Source organism: Felis catus, chromosome B2, assembly GCF_018350175.1.
Source record: "Felis catus isolate Fca126 chromosome B2, F.catus_Fca126_mat1.0, whole genome shotgun sequence".
Lineage (NCBI taxonomy): Eukaryota > Metazoa > Chordata > Mammalia > Carnivora > Felidae > Felis > Felis catus.
The window spans coordinates 73,029,641-73,039,199 of NC_058372.1; the positions used below are offsets into that span (position 1 = coordinate 73,029,641).

Below are 9,559 nucleotides of genomic sequence, written 5' to 3' on the forward strand. Positions count from 1 at the left end.
ATGAAATTTATTGTCAAATTGGTTTCCATACAACACCCAGTGCTCATCCCAAAAGGTGTCCTCCTCAATACCCATCACCCACCCTCCCCTCCCTCCCACCCTCCATCAACCCTCAGTTTGTTCTCAGTTTTTAACAGTCTCCTATGTTTAGGCTCTCTCCCACTCTAACCTCTTTTTTTTTTCCTTCCCCTCCCCCATGGGTTTCTGTTAAGTTTCTCAGGATCCACATAAGAGTGAAACCATATGGTATCTGTCTTTCTCTGTATGGCTTATTTCACTTAGCATCACACTCTCCAGTTCCATCCATGTTGCTACAAAGGGCCATATTTCATTCTTTCTCATTGCCACGTAGTATTCCATTGTGTATATAAACCACAATTTCTTTATCCATTCATCAGTTGATGGACATTTAGGCTCTTTCCATAATTTGGCTATTGTTGAGAGTGCTGCTATGAACATTGGGGTACAAGTGCCCCTATGCATCAGTACTCCTGTATCCCTTGGGTAAATTCCTAGCAGTGCTATTGCTGGGTCATAGGGTAGGTCTATTTTTAATTTTCTGAGGAACCTCCACACTGCTTTCCAGAGCGGCTGCACCAATTTGCATTCCCACCAACAGTGCAAGAGGGTTCCCGTTTCTCCACATCCTCTCCAGCATCTATAGTCTCCTGATTTGTTCATTTTGGCCACTCTGACTGGCGTGAGGTGATATCTGAGTGTGGTTTTGATTTGTATTTCCCTGATAAGGAGCAACGTTGAACATCTTTTCATGTGCCTGTTGGCCATCCGGATGTCTTCTTTAGAGAAGTGTCTATTCATGTTTTCTGCCCATTTCTTCACTGGGTTATTTGTTTTTCGGGTGTGGAGTTTGGTGAGCTCTTTATAGATTTTGGATACTAGCCCTTTGTCTGATATGTCATTTGCGAATATCTTTTCCCATTCCTTTGGTTGCCTTTTAGTTTTGTTGTTGTTTCCTTTGCTGTGCAGAAGCTTTTTATCTTCATAATGTCCCAGTAATTCACTTTTGCTTTTAATTCCCTTGCCTTTGGGGATGTGTCGAGTAAGAGATTGCTACGGCTGAGGTCAGAGAGGTCTTTTCCTGCTTTCTCCTCTAAGGTTTTGATGGTTTCCTGTCTCACATTCAGGTCCTTTATCCATTTTGAGTTTATTTTTGTGAATGGTGTGAGAAAGTGGTCTAGTTTCAACCTTCTGCATGTTGCTGTCCAGTTCTCCCAGCACCATTTGTTAAAGAGGTTGTCTTTTTTCCATTGGATGTTCTTTCCTGCTTTGTCAAAGATGAGTTGGCCATACATTTGTGGGTCTAGTTCTGGGGTTTCTATTCTATTCCATTGGTCTATGTGTCTGTTTTTGTGCCAATACCATGCTGTTTTGATGATGACAGCTTTGTAGTAGAGGCTAAAGTCTGGGATTGTGATGCCTCCCACTTTGGTCTTCTTCTTCAAAATTCCTTTGGCTATTCGGGGCCTTTTGTGGTTCCATATGAATTTTAGGATGGCTTGTTCTAGTTTCGAGAAGAATGCTGGTGCAATTTTGATTGGGATTGCATTGAATGTGTAGATAGCTTTGGGTAGTATTGACATTTTGACAATATTTATTCTTCCAATCCATGAGCAGGGAATGTCTTTCCATTTCTTTATATCTTCTTCAATAACCTTCATAAGCTTTCTATAGTTTTCAGCATACAGATCTTTTACATCTTTGGTTAGATTAATTCCTAGGTATTTTATGCTTCTTGGTGCAATTGTGAATGGGATCAGTTTCTTTATTTGTCTTTCTGTTGCTTCATTGTTAGTGTATAAGAATGCAACTGATTTCTGTACATTGATTTTGTATCCTGCAACTTTGCTGAATTCCTGTATCAGTTCTAGCAGACTTTTGGTGGAGTCTATTGGATTTTCCATGTATAGTATCATGTCATCTGCAAAAGCGAAAGCTTGACTTCATCTTTGCCAATTTTAATGCTTTTGATTTCCTTTTGTTGTCTGATTGCTGATGCTAGAACTTCCAACACTATATTAAACAACAGTGGTGAGAGTGGGTATCCCTGTCGTGTTCCTGATCTCAGGGAAAAAGCTCTCAGTTTTTCCCCATTGAGGATGATGTTAGCTGTGGGCTTTTCATAAATGGCTTTTATGATCTTTAAGTATGTTCCTTCTATCCCGACTTTCTCAAGGGTTTTTATTAAGAAAGGGTGCTGGATTTTGTCAAATGCTTTTTCTGCATCGATTGACAGGATCATATGGTTCTTCTCTTTTTTTTTGTTAACGTGATGTATCACGTTGATTGATTTGAAAATGTTGAACCAGCCCTGCATCCCAGGAATGAATCCCACTTGATCATGGTGAATAATTCTTTTTACATGCTGTTGAATTCGATTTGCTAGTATCTTATTGAGAATTTTTGCATCCATATTCATCAGGGATATTGGCCTGGAGTTCTCTTTTTTTACTGGGTCTCTGTCTGGTGTAGGAATCAAAGTAATACTGGCTTCATAGAATGAGTCTGGAAGTTTTCCTTCCCTTTCTATTTCTTGGAATAGCTTGAGAAGGATAGGTATTATCTCTGCTTTAAACGTCTGGTAGAACTCCCCTGGGAAGCCATCTGGTCCTGGACTCTTATTTGTTGGGAGATTTTTGATAACCAATTCAATTTCTTCGCTGGTTATGGGTCGGTTCAAGCTTTCTATTTCCTCCTGATTGAGTTTTGGAAGAGTGTGGGTGTTTAGGAATTTGTCCATTTCTTCCAGGTTGTCCAATTTGTTGGCATATAATTTTTCATAGTATTCCCTGATAATTGTTTGTCTCTGAGGGATTGGTTGTAATCCATTTTCATTCATGATTTTATCTATTTGGGTCATCTCCCTTTTCTTTTTGAGAAGCCTGGCTAGAAGTTTGTCAATTTTGTTTATTTTTTCAAAAAACCAACTCTTGGTTTCGTTGATCTGCTCTACAGTTTTTTTAGATTCTATATTGTTTATTTCTGCTCTGATCTTTATTATTTCTCTTCTTCTGCTGGGTTTAGGCTGCCTTTGCTGTTCTGCTTCTAGTTCCTTTAGGTGTGCTGTTAGATTTTGTATTTGGGATTTTTCTTGTTTCTTGAGATAGGCCTGGATTGTAATGGATTTTCCTCTCAGGACTGCCTTCGCTGCGTCCCAAAACGTTTGGATTGTTGTATTTTCATTTTTGTTTGTTTCCATATATTTTTTAATTTCTTCTCTAATTTCCTGGTTGACCCACTCATTCTTTAGTAAGGTGTTCTTTAACCTCCATGCTTTTGGAGGTTTTCCAGACTTTTTCCTGTGGTTGATTTCAAGCTTCATAGCATTGTGGTCTGAAAGTATGCATGGTATAATTTCAATTCTTGTAAACTTATGAAGGGCTGTTTTGTGACCCAGTATATGATCTATCTTGGAGAATGTTCCATGTGCACTCGAGAAGAAAGTATATTCTGTTGCTTTGGGATGCAGAGTTCTAAATATATCTGTCAAGTCCATCTGATCCAATGTCTCATTCAGGGCCCTTGTTTCTTTTGACCGTGTGTCTAGATGATCTATCCATTTCTGTAAGTGGAGTGTTAAAGTCCCCTGCAATTACCACATTCTTATCAATAAGGTTGCTTATGTTTGTGAGTAATTGTTTTATATATTTGGGGGCTCTGGTATTCGGCGCATAGACATTTATAATTGTTAGCTCTTCCTGATGGATAGACCCTGTAATTATTATATAATGCCCTTCTTCATCTCTTGTTACAGCCTTTAATTTAAAGTCTAGTTTGTCTAAGTATGGCTACTCCAGCTTTCTTTTGGCTTCCAGTCGCATGATAAATAGTTCTCCATCCCCTCACTCTCAATCTAAAGGTGTCCTCAGGTCTAAAATGAGTCTCTTGTAGACAGCAAATAGATGGGTCTTGTTTTTTTATCCATTCTGATACCCTATGTCTTTTGGTTGGCGCATTTAATCCATTTACATTCAGTGTTATTATAGAAAGATACGGGTTTAGAGTCATTGTGATGTCTGTATGTTATGCTTGTAGTGATGTCTCTGGGACTTTGTCTCACAGGGTCCCCCTTAGGATCTCTTGTAGGGCTGGTTTAGTGGTGACAAATTCCTTCAGTTTTTGTTTGTTTGGGAAGACCTTTATCTCTCCTTCTATTCTAAATGACAGACTTGCTGGATAAAGGATTCTCGGCTGCATATTTTTTCTGTTTAGCACACTGAAGATCTCGTGCCAATTCTTTCTGCCCTGCCAAGTTTGAAAAGAGAGATCAGTCATGAGTCTTATAGGTCTCCCTTTATATGTGAGGGCACGTTTACCCCTTGCTGCTTTCAGAATTTTCTCTTTATCCTTGTATTTGCCAGTTTCACTATGATATGTCGTGCAGAAGATCGATTCAAGTTACGTCTGAAGGGAGTTCTCTGTGCCTCTTGGATTTCAATGTCTTTTTCCTTCCCAAGTTCAGGGAAGTTCTCAGCTATTATTTCTTCAAGTACCCCTTCAGCACCCTTCCCTCTCTCTTCCTCCTCTGGGATACCAATTATGCGTATATTATTTCTTTTTAGTGTATCACTTAGTACTCTAATTTTCCCCTCATACTCCTGGATTTTTTTATCTCTCTTTCTCTCAGCTTCCTCTTTTTCCATAACTTTATCTTCTAGTTCACCTATTCTCTCCTCTGCCTCTTCAAGCCGAGCCGTCGTGGTTTCCATTTTGTTTTGCATTTTGTTTAAAGCGTTTTTCAGCTCCTCGTGACTGCTCCTTAGTCCCTTGATCTATGTAGCAAGAGATTCTCTGCTGTCCTCTATACTGTTTTCAAGCCCAGCGATTAATTTTATGACTATTATTCTAAATTCACTTTCTGTTATATTATTTAAATCCTTTTTGATCAGTTCATTGGCTGTTGTTATTTCCTGGAGATTGTTCTGAGGGGAATTTTTCCGTTTGGTCATTTTGGATAGTCCCTGGAGTGGTGAGGACCTGCAGGGCACTTCCCCTGTGCTGTGGTGTATAACTGGAGTTGGTGGGCGGGGCCGCAGTCAGACCTGATGTCTGCCCCCAGCCCACTGCTGGGTCCACAGTCAGACTGGTGTGTGCCTTCTCTTCCCCTCTCCTAGGGGCGGGATTCACTGTGGGGTGGCGTGGCCGTCTGGGCTACTTGCACACTGCCAGGCTTGTGGTGCTGGGGATCTGGCGTATTAGCTGGGGTGGGTAGGCAAGGTGCATGGGGGCAGGAAGGGCAGGCTTAGGTTGCTTCTCCTTAGGTGATCCACTTCAGGAGGGGCCCTGTGGCAGCAGGAGGGAGTCAGATCCGCTGCCAGAGGTTTGGCTCCACAGAAGCACAGAGTTGGGTGTTTGCGCGAGCGATCAAGTTCGCTGGCAGGAACTGGTTCCCTTTGGGATTTTGGCTGGGGGATGTGTGGGGGAGATGGCGCTGGCATGCGCCTTTGTTCCCTGTCAAGCTGAGCTCTGTCGTCCGGGGGCTCAGCAACTCTCCCTCCCTTTGTCCTCCAGCCTTCCCGCTTTCTGAGCAGAGCTGTTAACTTATGACCTCCCAGACGCTAAGTCGGCTTGCTGTCGGAATACCCTCCGACCGGCCCCTCTGCTTTTGCCAGCCAGACTTGGGGCCTCTGCTTGGCCGGCAGGCTAGCCCTCCGCCCCGGCTCCCTCCCGCCAGTCTGTGGAGTGCGCACTGCCTTGCCGCCCTTCCTACCCTCTTCCGTGGGCCTCTCGTCTGCGCTTGGCTCCAGAGACTCCGTTCTGCTAATCCTCTGGCGGTTTTCTGGGTTATTTAGGTAGGTGTAGGTGGAATCTAAGTGATCAGCAGGACGCGCGGTGAGCCCAGCGTCCTCCTACGCCACGATCTTCCAACCTCTCCTGCACATAACATTTTAAAAACCAGGAGTCTTCATGACTACTAGGCATTTATCCATGGGATACAGGTGTGCTGTTTTGAAGGGACACATGCACCGCCATGTTTATAGCAGCACTATCAACAATAGCCAAAGTATGGAAAGAGCCCAAATGTCCATCGATGGATGAATGGATAAAGAAGATGTGGTATATATATACAGTGGAGTATTACTCGGCAATCAAAAAGAATGAAACCTTGCCATTTGCAACTACATGGATGGAACTGGAGGGTATTATGCTAAGTGAAATTAATCAGAAAAAGACAAAAATCATATGACTTCACTCATATGAGGACTTTAAGAGACAAAACAGATAAACATAAGGGAAGGGAAACAAAAATAATATAAAAACAGGGAGGCGGACAAAACAGAAGAGACTCATAAATATGGAGAACAAACTGAGGGTTGCTGGAGGGCTTGTGGGAGGGGGGATAGGCTAAATGGGTAAGGGAAATTAAGGAGTCTACTCGTGAAATCATTGTTGCACTATATGCTAACTAATTTGGATGTAAATTAAAAAAAGTAAACAATTAAATTAAAAAATAAAAATAAAAACCAGGAGTCTTCAAACCAATGTGTATTAAAGCTCAGAGGTCTGACATTGCAGGGTGGCTTATAGAGTGAAAATTAGGATCAGTTATTACAACATGGGTTTGTAGACAGCAGAGGATTGGTTAAAAGTGATTATCTTACAGCATTTTAGGAATATGGCCTAAGTTTCTTTTATGATTATCAGAGCAATATATTTATAAAAGTAAATTAAATGTGCTTATGTTCATGACTTAAACTAGTTTTGTTTACATGTTTTGCTTACATGGTTTTAGTTTTGCTTACATGGTTTAAATGGTTTTGTCTGCTTAGAGGATTTTCAAGCCAGACATCCATTTATTTTGTTTTGAAACTATTATAAAATCTAAGTGTTTAGTTAAGTTTCAAAATATTTCAATAGTAATGACTTTATCTTTTGGTGACAATTTGGAATTATAATATTTTAAAAGTCTTCTTCAAAGAGAAATATACTTCATATTCAAACCCAGAACTAAAGAAGAAACACTATATTAAATATTTCTAATGGGCTTAGCGTTCTACAATTGGCAATAGATGAAATCACTGTCTTTGATTTCCACTTGGGAAATGAGTATTATCTTCCAAAATAGGTTCCAAATTAATAAAATTGACAAATATTTGAAGAACTTATAAAAAAATTAATCAATTGGTACATAACTCTCACTGTAAATATTTGTTGAATTAACAGATTTATCCTCAGAGTACAAAGGTGCATGGCTGGCCTGATTAAATTATCACAAATTCTGTTAAGCAGATTTAGAATTAGTATAATTGTTTCTTGAGCAAAGTGGGAAGGAACACAGACTTTGGAGAATAAAAGTCTTTGATTCAAGTTACTCCTCCAGTTCTTAATAACTGCATGATGATAAATTATTTAATCTCTAAACATCAGGTTTACCTCTGGAAGGAAAAAAAAAGGAGACTGTAGCATTTATCTCTTTGGGTAAGGTCAAAGAAGACCACTAATTAAAGCGCCTAACACAGTAGTGGCCAGCCATGTAATGCACGATAACTATTGTTATTTCTCCACAGTTTTAATGGTTTTCAAAGAAACAAATTAAAAATCTAAATTTCATGACACTATTAACTACTATTAAACAATAATAGAAGAAATTCACTTTATTTTGACAGAGAATGATAGATGCTGCATGATGGTTGCCTATTCTATTGCTAACAAATCAAATGTGGCTTGCTTTACACATATTGAATTCCAAGGCTCCTTCCAGGGTACTTGGGGTCAGCATCACATGCCTGAGTTACTAGGAGAGTTTAAGTCAGATAAGACGATCCTTGGTCAGAGGCACAGGTCTAGTGATTTCTAGAGCTAGTGCCAGGTGGAATTAATTTTATGGATGCTATTGATGAGCATAGACAGCTAGAAAGTCCTTGAAGAGGGGTGGGAGGCATGAATCATCATTTTCAGCAAGTGACCTTTCTTGCAAAGGTGGACAACAGGTGTGGTACTCATGGAAATGATGGAAAAGGATGACTCATTGCATTTTAATTTATATTACTTTTAGTGGGTAGGACTGTTCCAAATCAGGAAAAGGACAAAAGTTTCTATTATGTCTTTGGCAGCTCTTTTTGTTTGTTTCTGACCCTTCTTATGTCCCAAATTAGATAAAATAACAGAAATAAAGGTAAGGTTCTTAGACAGGCTTAGATAAGAGAAAAGCCTGTGAAAAATCTGCCTGAAGTAGAATGGGAGAGAGGTGCTAACTGAAGAATGTGAATCATGCTGTCAGAAACTGGACAGAAGAAACAGGTCATATAATGGCTATTTTCTCTTTTTTTCATAAATACATATGAATGTATGTATGGATACATATTTTTTTCCTTTTCAACTTAAAGAACAGTAATGTAAGAGTTTTTAAAAAATATTTAAGATTTTTTGATCATCTAGAAGATCTAAGGCTCTTTTGTTAGGCAAATAAGAGTTGAACAATTATCTTTTTCTCTTTCAACATGTTACTTTACTTTTGTTAAAAAAATTTTTTTAAAAATGTTTGTTTATCTTGAGAAAGAGAGAGAGAGCACACATGCATGAGTGGAGGAGGGGCAGAGAGAGAGGGAGAGAGAGAAACTCAAGCAGGTTCTGCACTGTCAGCATACAGCCTGATGCAGGGCTCCATCTCGTGAACTGTGAGATCATGACCTGAGCCAAAATCAAGAGTCAGATGTTCAACAGACTGAGCCATCCAGGTGCCCCAAGGTTTTTGTTTGTTTGTTTGTTTTTAACTTTGTTCATTTGTTCATTTTTGAGAGAGAGAGAGAGAGAGAGAGAGAGAGAGCATAAGCGGGAGTTGGGCAGAGAGAGAAGGAGACGCAGAATCTGAAGCAGGCTGCAGGCTCTGAGCTGTCAGCACAGAGCCCAATGCGGGGCTCAAACTCACTAACTGTGAGATCATGACCTGAGTGGAAGTCAGGCGCTTAACCCAATGATCCATCCAAGTGCCCCCAAGGATTTTTTTTAAATATGGAACACTTCAAGAATTTGCATGTCATTCTTGCACAGGGTGGCCATGCTAATCTTCTCTAAATCATTCCAATTTTGGTATATGTACTGCTGAAGTGAGCACTTGTTAGTGAATCTTAAAGACTACATTAGCTAAAAATGAGGAAGGATCCAAACAGTGACAAATAATGATAAGAAAAAAGGCAGTGCAGTGATATACAGAAATACTGTATTATCTTGGAAACAAGAGAATGAAAACTGTATTGCACTATATGACAGCAAAAGCATAGAGCAGTCTAACATCAGCACCGAAGCATCATAGGGTCACTCTATCCTTGACCACAAATATTTAGTGCTTTTAATCAGCTCACAAAATTGAGTCTTACCACTCCTTGGAAATCAATGGCCAAAAGGAGCACTTTCCCAGTGTTTATAACTAAACATTTTAGGAGGAAGATGGAAATATGTTAGCCTTTTCTCCAAGTAATCAAGTGTTGTCCTTCCACATGAATGAATGAATGAATGAATGAATACATAACATACATAGATACATACATACATAGTTACATACAAACATACATATATACATAGAAGGCTGGCTTAGTTATGA

At 39.8% G+C, this 9,559-nt stretch overlaps 1 non-coding gene across 1 annotated transcript; it reads right to left on the reverse strand.

Annotated features, from left to right (window-relative positions):
- Positions 1–8,964: 8,964 nt before the first annotated feature.
- Positions 8,965–9,073, reverse strand: LOC111560643. The gene has a single exon (XR_002742646.1). It is a non-coding gene; the product is annotated as a U6 spliceosomal RNA (small nuclear RNA).
- Between the last annotated feature and the right edge of the window lie 486 nt (positions 9,074–9,559).